This window comes from Theobroma cacao, chromosome 8 (genome assembly GCF_053813885.1).
Source record: "Theobroma cacao isolate CCN51 chromosome 8, ASM5381388v1, whole genome shotgun sequence".
Classification (NCBI taxonomy): domain Eukaryota; kingdom Viridiplantae; phylum Streptophyta; class Magnoliopsida; order Malvales; family Malvaceae; genus Theobroma; species Theobroma cacao.
Genome location: NC_142646.1, coordinates 11,166,410 through 11,175,151, shown reverse-complemented (window position 1 = coordinate 11,175,151; position 8,742 = coordinate 11,166,410). Strand labels below are relative to the sequence as shown.

At 34.8% G+C, this 8,742-nt stretch overlaps 1 pseudogene across 1 annotated transcript; it reads right to left on the bottom strand.

Annotated features, from left to right (window-relative positions):
- Positions 1-4,468, bottom strand: LOC18592661 (ribonucleoside-diphosphate reductase large subunit-like; annotated as a pseudogene). The gene is made up of 13 exons (XR_016027959.1): positions 4,187-4,468; positions 3,846-3,907; positions 3,658-3,745; positions 3,132-3,393; positions 2,793-3,033; positions 2,501-2,589; positions 2,194-2,364; positions 2,015-2,107; positions 1,711-1,860; positions 1,547-1,637; positions 1,173-1,333; positions 980-1,099; positions 1-528 (listed from the first exon to the last, which is right to left on the bottom strand). The product of XR_016027959.1 is annotated as a ribonucleoside-diphosphate reductase large subunit-like (transcript).
- Between the last annotated feature and the right edge of the window lie 4,274 nt (positions 4,469-8,742).

Sequence of the window (8,742 nt, the reverse complement as noted above, 5' to 3'; positions counted from 1 at the left end):
GTGTACAATGCATTAATTAGGTCTATTAAAGAACATTTAAGTGGTGGTAAAATAAATCAAACACTGATTAAATTCAGGTTATCCTAGACACTTGAAAATAAGGAGGGACTCTACATCTATTATCAATGGGTTTTCAAATTTAACTTAGTATCATAGAAAGAGCTGCCCTTGTTTATTGACCCCTCCACCATAGGCTTGCTACGCCTAAGCCAGATGATAAGTTTGTTATCCTTACATGTGAAATTTAAGCCACATAATGTGGTCATTATCTCTACACGGGGAGGGGGACTGTTAAGCAATAATAAAAAAAAAAAACCATAAAAACCTTAAAACTCTTCGACTGTAGATGTTGGAGGTGTAAGGCTCAAAGCACTCATTGTTGCCAAGAATCTGACTGGTTGAAGCAGTTGGCATAGGTGCTAGAAGAAGAGAATTTCTCACTCCATTCTTAGATATCATTTCTCTGAGACCATCCCAATCCCAGTGATCTGATGGTGTTACACCCCACATGTCTACCTGAAGTATTCCCTAAATGAAAAGAACGAAAGTGAACTTCGACTTTGTAAACCCATTGTCCTTATTCATTCCATATCTCTTTCTATGGGCAATATGGCATGCATCACAGAAGTTTGACAATTGAAGATTGCATGGTACTGCCCATTAAATTTATGTCTATCATAATTATACTCACTGAAATGATCCAGGAACAACATGACATAATTAGTCGAGTACATGGTAAAAAATTCCAGTCTACCATGACAGGATATTAAGAATATCAATTCCGATCATAGAAACCACATTTCTTTTGTTCATTTTACATGAAAAAAGATCAAATAATAATATTTTAAGAGATTTGATTGTTTTTATTTTATAGAGAAAAAATTTCCTGAAATGCAACTCATCCAGAGTTTGCTTGGAACAACTGAAACTGTGGGCATTCCATATGAAATCTGTTGGGCATTGTATGTAACGTAAATACCTTGCTCACAGGACTCCCACTATACGTTTTGTAAGGGCCATCTTTTCCAGCCAACTGAGAAGAAGCTTTCAATGCATGGTAATAGATGGTCTCAAATATATCCTTATTTAGCTGTTGAGCCTGTATTCAACAAAGCAAGATTTAAATCAAGCTAAATCAATTAGTCAAAGAAAATCAAATAAATTAGAGCAACCTCTGGAGAATCAAATGGCATGCCAAGCAGGATGAAGGCATCAGCCAGACCCTGAACTCCAATACCGATGGGTCTATGAAGTGCATTTGACCTCCTTGCACTTTCAGTTGGGTAATAATTGACATCAATGACTTTATTGAGATTTGTAGTAACAGTTGCGGGAACGCTATCAGAGAAAAAAAAGCCATTTCAGAAGTCCAAATATTCCTGACATAGAGGAAGAAATACTTTACAAGGAGACAGCAAATAAAAGTTTGATGTTTAAATTTTAACATTTATAGACAAGCGCAGTGAAACAAATATGCATCGACTTGCTTCTTATTTTGTTTTTATATGTGACAATCACTTTTTGTACAAAGAGCATCAACAATAAAATACCTCTGCTAATTTTTCAAAATCAAAATATCTTTTCTTCCAACCTCTACTTCCAACAAGCTTTGATGAGTGTGACTCCAAAGGAACCCCCTAAACGAAACAAAAAAGTCAATCATACACTATCAAGAATTATTTGACAACAAATAAGATCTAAAAGGCCTACCTTTTCCCTGACAAATCTGGGCAGGGCAATAGATGCCAGATTGCACAATGCAGTTTCTGTTGGACTTGAGAACTCAATAACCTCAGTGCATAGATTGGAGGACTTGATGGTGCCTAGATTCTGCTGGTTACTTTTCCTGTTGCAAGAGTCCTGTGCATGCAAAACTAAGATATATGAGACAAAAAACCAAAGATTTCAAACCATGAATTATTGTTAAGAGCCTACATCAAAAAACCAAGGTATCTTGAAAAACATATAAGGTTTAAAATTAATACATAAAAAGAAAAAAAAAAAAAACGAATACCTTGAAAAGCATATAAGGAGTCCCTGTTTCAATTTGGGAATTCAGAATCTCAAACCATAGCTTCCTCGCAGGGATAAGCATTCTTGCCTTGCCCTGAGTTTACAAAAAAAATGGATATAACCATCAGCCAACAATGTGAAGGCTAATATCTTGACCAATAAGGAAAATAGTCTCATTACCTCCTTCTCATATTGGGTATACAATCTTTTAAACTCTTCGCCCCAACAATCAGCTAGACCATGAGCTTCAGAAGGACAGAACAAGGACCATTTTCCATCACCTTGAACCGTTTCCATGAAAAGGTCAGGAACCCAAAGAGCCTAAAATAGATCTCGAGCCCGACATTCTTCCTGCAAGAAAGAAAAAGAGTTAATATATTAAAACTAGAAGCTTTCGGTAAAAATAAGCAGAATTCTCATAACTTACCATAAAAGTGAAAAAGGAAAAATATATAGGAGGCAGTATTATAGGTTAGCTTATGAGTACATTCAACAGTAACTTTCCATGGTTCTTTCTGAGATCTAGAAACTCGAAGATATCAGCATGCCATGGTTCTAAATATATAGCAAACCCACCTAAATTGAGGAAAAAAAAGTTCATATCAAAATACAGCAGCACCCAGCAACTTTTGACCATAAACTAGACATGATTTTGCATGCATATAAAATGGAACTATACTCACATTATTCATCAGATACATACATGATTGGAATAGCATTAAGAACAAAAATTACAGAATAAACAAATTACATAGGAGAATAAAACTATGTGTAGATACCTTTTCTTTTACCACCCCCTTGGTCAACATAGTGAGCAGTATCATTAAATACTCGGAGCATGGGAATAATGCCATTGGAAGTCCCATTTTCTTCGCAAACATAACTTCCTGTTGCATGTATATTATGAATGGAAAGACCAATTCCTCCAGCTGATTTGCTAATAACAGCACATTTCTTTAGAGTATCATATATGCCGTCAATATTGTCATCCTTCATACAGAGTAGGAAACAGCTACTCAACTGCCATGTTAAAAGATAACCACATGGGTAAATTTAAAAAGAACAAAGGCAAAAATTATTGATTAACAAACAGATGAAGAAACATAACAAGATCATACTTGAGGCTGAGGAGTTCCTGCGTTAAAAAGGGTTGGAGTAGCATGAGTGAACCAACACTGAGACGTCAAATGGTATGTTTTGATAGCAGAGTCAATATCAACTATATGGATACCAACAGCAACCCTCATCAACATGTGTTGTGGCCTTTCAACAACTTTGCCATCCATTTTAAGTGGGTAAGACCTTTCGAGGGTTTTAAAGCCAAAATAATCATATTCAAAATCTGTCATATATGATCTCACTGTCCAGCCGAGCAGCATTCTGCAATAAATGTAAGACAATCACTAACATTAATCACGCCCATACCATTCAACTAAGGCATCTAAGAGACATAAAAAGCATTGTGGATCATTGCAGAAGTTAAAGGAAAATAAGGAATCAACTAATCTTGGCATAGCAATCTAAATGGACTAAAAAAAAATTTATGTAAATGGCCTTCCTAAGTTACAGATGCTATAGATAGTTTGGCCAATAAAATATGTCAATTGACAAGAGGGGAAAAAATTGCTGAAAAGAAGGTATTACCTTCATTATTATTTCATAAACATCATCAGCAATAAGAGGAACCACCTTTCCAGACTTCTTGTTTATGTAATTATACATGATTTGAATCCTGCACCAAAACCATCCATTGGCAGCTTTGTTTCAAATATATAACCACTAAAACAGATAAACAGAACCTTATAACATAGAGTTACAACTAACAAACTCACGTCTCTGAAAACGACTTCTTAGTACTTTTATGCAGATCGGAAACAGCTATTCTTGCCGCCAACTGTTCCTCAACGTCAGTCGAACACACACACACAAAATCAGAACCAATCCAAGTAAAAGGCCTATACAAGTGCATTAAGAACAGTTTTTTAGTTTACTGGACAAAAAAATTCTTTATTCAATATATTAAAAATTGTAGCACATTATATTGAATTATCAAATTTAAAAGGAAAAATTATTTCTCAGCAAAAGAAAACACAATGAAGAACGAAAAAGAAGCCCACCAAGTCCATTTGAACGCAGATGCCAAAACCAAAAAAAGAAAAAGAAAAAAACTGACCAAAGCATAATCAGGGTGGTTAGCAGTCAAAGAAGCAGCGGTTTCAGCGGCTAACTCAGCAAGCTGCGTTGTAGTGACACCTTGGTAGATCCCAGTATAGACCTTCTGAGCCACAAGCACCGGGTCACAGTGGTCTTTGCTTAGCCTGTAACTTAGCTTCTTCAATGTGGCGGTGAGCTTGTCGAAATGAACTGGTTCTTGACGCCCATGTCTCTTTATCACGTACATAATTGGCTTCTTTGAGGAATATTTTCAAATGGTAAATTGATAAAAGATTATCTGTTAGGGTGATGGTATTTATAGAAAGAAATGAAGAGTGTTGGAGAAGGAAGAAGCAGTTGTAGGAAGTTTGAATTTGAAACTTGAAGGAGTCTTGTTATTATTATTGTTTCTAATTTTGTTTGATTTGGAGATGTGATGGTTACTTCGTGTTTAGCGTTTTCTGAAGATTCCCGCCAAATCAGGCATGACTGAGATGGGTGAGATTTTGGGGCGTTAGTGAGTTCGGCCTTTCGGTTGGGTTGGGTTGGGTTGCGTTGCAAGTCAATGTTGGCCCAAAGAAGTCATTCGCCTATTTATTCCACATAAAGTTCCTCTACATTAGATACTATAGTGCTTCCCGCGGTTGGGTCGGGAGATCGGTAATTTGTGAACATTGTTCAAAATATTATATGAAAGTTTATCATAATTTTGAATAGAAGTTTAATTATCTGTTTAATGTTATTAGAAGAATATAGTTGAATAAATTATTAACTTATTAACTTTAATTATTTAGGTGATGTTATCAAAACAGCACAATCAACTAAATTATTTACATTAAAATATATATTGATGGTAAGGAAGAATCTAATATTCAATATCCATCGTAAATGACATAGTATGCTATCACTTTTGGAAAAAAAAAATAAAGTATGTCGTATGGAAAAACTTATGAGCATTGTATTGTATAAGAAAAAATTATTTACATGTATTTGAATAACTTAAAAGTCATAGCTTAGAGATATTTTGATTGTGAAGAAGTTGTTGGTTGATAAAAATGTAATACTTTCATCTTCGGTTGATCTTCTTGTCCGGTAAGTGTAAGAAAGACAATGTTTCATTGAATTGTTGGATCATTCTGTTGTAAGAAAATGGGAAATTATTATTGAGGTTTAGATTAATTGAAACAAATGCATTGAAGTAAAGGAAAAAAATGTAAATTAATAAAATTAAGATGAACTAAACAAAAAAAAAAGTTAATAGAGAAAAGAGTGTTACAATAAACGAAGAAATGAATGTTTAGAAGTTATGTTATATACTTAAAGGTAAATTATCAAGTATTTCTTTGTATACAATATTTATTGTCTCATTTAAAGGTTATCCATCATTGTTTGTGATCAAAATTTTCAATCCTTGATGTGAAGTAACTTTTGAAAGAGCAACATATAGTTGACCATGTTTGAAAACCGATTTAGGTAAATATAAACCAACCTTTATCAAGTATTTGACCTTGACTTTAGTTGATAGTAATACTGTAACACCCCAATTTCTGATGTAAATTAAGTTAATGGATGATATGTTATGTGTGACAAGTGTTGAAGGATATATATGTAGATAAATGGACACTTAGGCAAAATTTGAGGAAATATATGATAAATCTTATAGTTTGAGGTTTTGATTTAAGTTTGATGTTATATTTGTGGATTTATGTGTATGGGATTAGTTAAATGAATGATTTGAAGTGTGATATTAACAGGGAATGATTTTGGGGTGTTAAATTTAGATTTTTGAAAGTTTTGGAAGCTTAAAACTACTTACTGGGAAAATGTATCGATACATTCCCCGATGTATCGATACATTCTTGGCAAGAAGAGCAATATGGGGTGTATCGGAGGAATTCTATCGATACATTTAAGGATGTATCGATTGATTTGGCAATTGATGAACATGTATCAATACATTGTCTCAATGTATCGATACATTTGAAGCAGAGAATACCCAAGATCATTTTGCCTGAAATGTATCGATACATTGCCTCAATGTATAGATACATTTACTCAAAATTAGGGTAGATGTATCCATACATTTGGCAATATAGCGATACATCAATGAGGAAAAGTAAAAATAAAAAGGAGTTTCGGGCGATTCTGCCTTATTTCTCTCTCAACTTTTTCTTTCCTTTCTCTCTCTAGAAAACTCAAAACCCTAACCCCCAAATTGATATTTAAAGGCATTTAAGGCTATTTGGAGCTTGGGAAACCATCATGGAGGTAAGATTTAATGTTTTTATCGATTATTTTTCAATTTAATCGATTAATAACTCAAAAATTTGATTTTCTCCAAATTTGGTAATTTTCCCTCTTTGGTTTGGATTGGAGAATTTGGAGATAAGACTCATGCAATCTAGCTTCTAAAGTATGGGTTTAGCTTGTTAATAAAGAATTTGAGCTTAAATGGTTGGATTGCTAAGATTGGTTAATAGTGGAAAAACTGACATTTTTTTAAAGCTAGGATTTAACAAATAATTGGATGTTTCATGTGTTCTAAGGGGGAAACAAAGTAATTGGACATGTTGGTGAGCTAGAGGACGGTTGGAGGCTAAAGTTAAGCTCGGTGGTGGGATTACCTCCAATTTGTCATTGTTAGTGGGTTTAAATAAAATGCATGTAATGCACGACGCATGATAGACGCGCTGTTATGATATTAGAATGAAATATGTATGCCTAGATGAATGAACCTAGGCTAGAGAACAATTTATGTGTATATGTATATATGCGAATCTTGTGTGATTGTGTGCTGTGATATGAGCCACATGGGTGGCCTATGCTGTGTGTGTTTAGACTAGGATGTCTAGAGGTTATGATGAACCCCTAGGAGTAGATTATCCTAGGTGAATGATATGTTGAGACAATTTAATTAAATGATGCCTTGGAGATTTAGAGACACTTAGAACCTAATCGAGCCTAAAGACGATTGAGGCTCGACAAATGTGAATTGAGATTTGATAAGGAAAATGTGAATGGTAAAGGCATGATCACCTTATTTGTGGATTTGTGTTTCCGTCTAAGGAATGAATTTCGAACATTGATATGATTTTTGGTGGAGTAAAGTTTCATCCCTTTGTGACTATGTGTGTATTTGTAGACATGATGGTCAGTAGAGACGATGGCGTTAATCCCACTTATGATTCCCACCTGCAGTGCTTTGATGCCATCCATTGAGATTACTCTAGGTAATGTCAATGTTGGGAGATTGCTCCGGTTGCTGACTTGATTCTCCGCCAATTGCTTTGGCTCCAAGTGTAATTTGATTATTCGCCCGTTGCTTCGACACGTGCGTGACCTATTTCTTCGCTAGTGGTTTTGCCTTAAGTGTGATTTGATTCTTCGTCGGTTAGCCATTGAGCATGATTTGACTATGTCCAGGGGAGGACCACTCGTTGATTTGATTTGCATATGATGTGAGATATGTTGGTCCCAAAGAAGTGTGCTAGAGGGGGGTAAAAAGCAATTTGTGAATGTCACTAATCTTGACTTCTAATTGAGTGCAAGTTAAAGGTCAATGATGAGAACTTAAATTCCAGACAAAAGAATGATTTAAAGAGGAATGAATTGAAATATAAAGAGGGTAGACAATGCACAAAGATTTATAGTGGTTCGGTCTCTTTAACCTACGTCCACTACCTTAATCTTCCAATCAAGGATTTTCCAAACCAAATCACTATAAACGGTGGCTTCCACGAAGATTTTACAATGGCTTTTCACAGGCTCAGCCACAACCTTTAACAATGATTTTTCTCGAGATTAACTAGTACCCAAATCTAACTTTTCGTAGGCTGAGTTAGAACTTATACAACCAATCAAGCTAACCCAAGCTTGATTAATCCCATTAGAGTGACTCGCACACTCTAAGAAATCAAGGAAAAAAAATATAGAGAAGTACCTATGATCACTAACTTGATCTGAATGGTACAAGATGAAGTGCTTAACTCTATTACAAAGATTGGAGTGAAGTGCAAGAAGTATGGAGAGAATTTTTGCTATTTTTGAGCTCTTTTTGATTCGGAAGCAACTTATCTTCTTCTTAGTCGTTGGGGGTGTGTTTTATACTTGAAAAACTAACTTTAATGGATGTTGACAGCTTCAAACTGTTGGAAACAGTTTGGAGTCAATTCTAGCCGTTAGTCTGTCTTCAAGCATTCAAATTTAAATTTTCAGATAGTGTGCTCTTAGTTGACTAACGATGCTTTTTAATCGATTAAGTTTTCTCTATCTTGAAATTAAATTTTCTAGCAGCGAGCTCTTAGTTGACTAACCATGCTTCTTGGTTGACTAAGTTTTCTCTGTCTCACAATTTGCTTTACTCTCTTAGTCAATTGAGTAAGGCCTCAACTGACTAAGAGCTTACTGTCCTTGAACTGGCCAACTTCACTTTTGAATTTTAGCTGACTAACTCCCTTGATTATTCAACTAAGAGGCTTCTGTTTTGTGGCTCATTTGTAACTCCTTATTCTTGTGAGTTTTGATATTTTCTTTTCAGTGATTAATTTATTATTGACATACATTTTTATCTTGCAC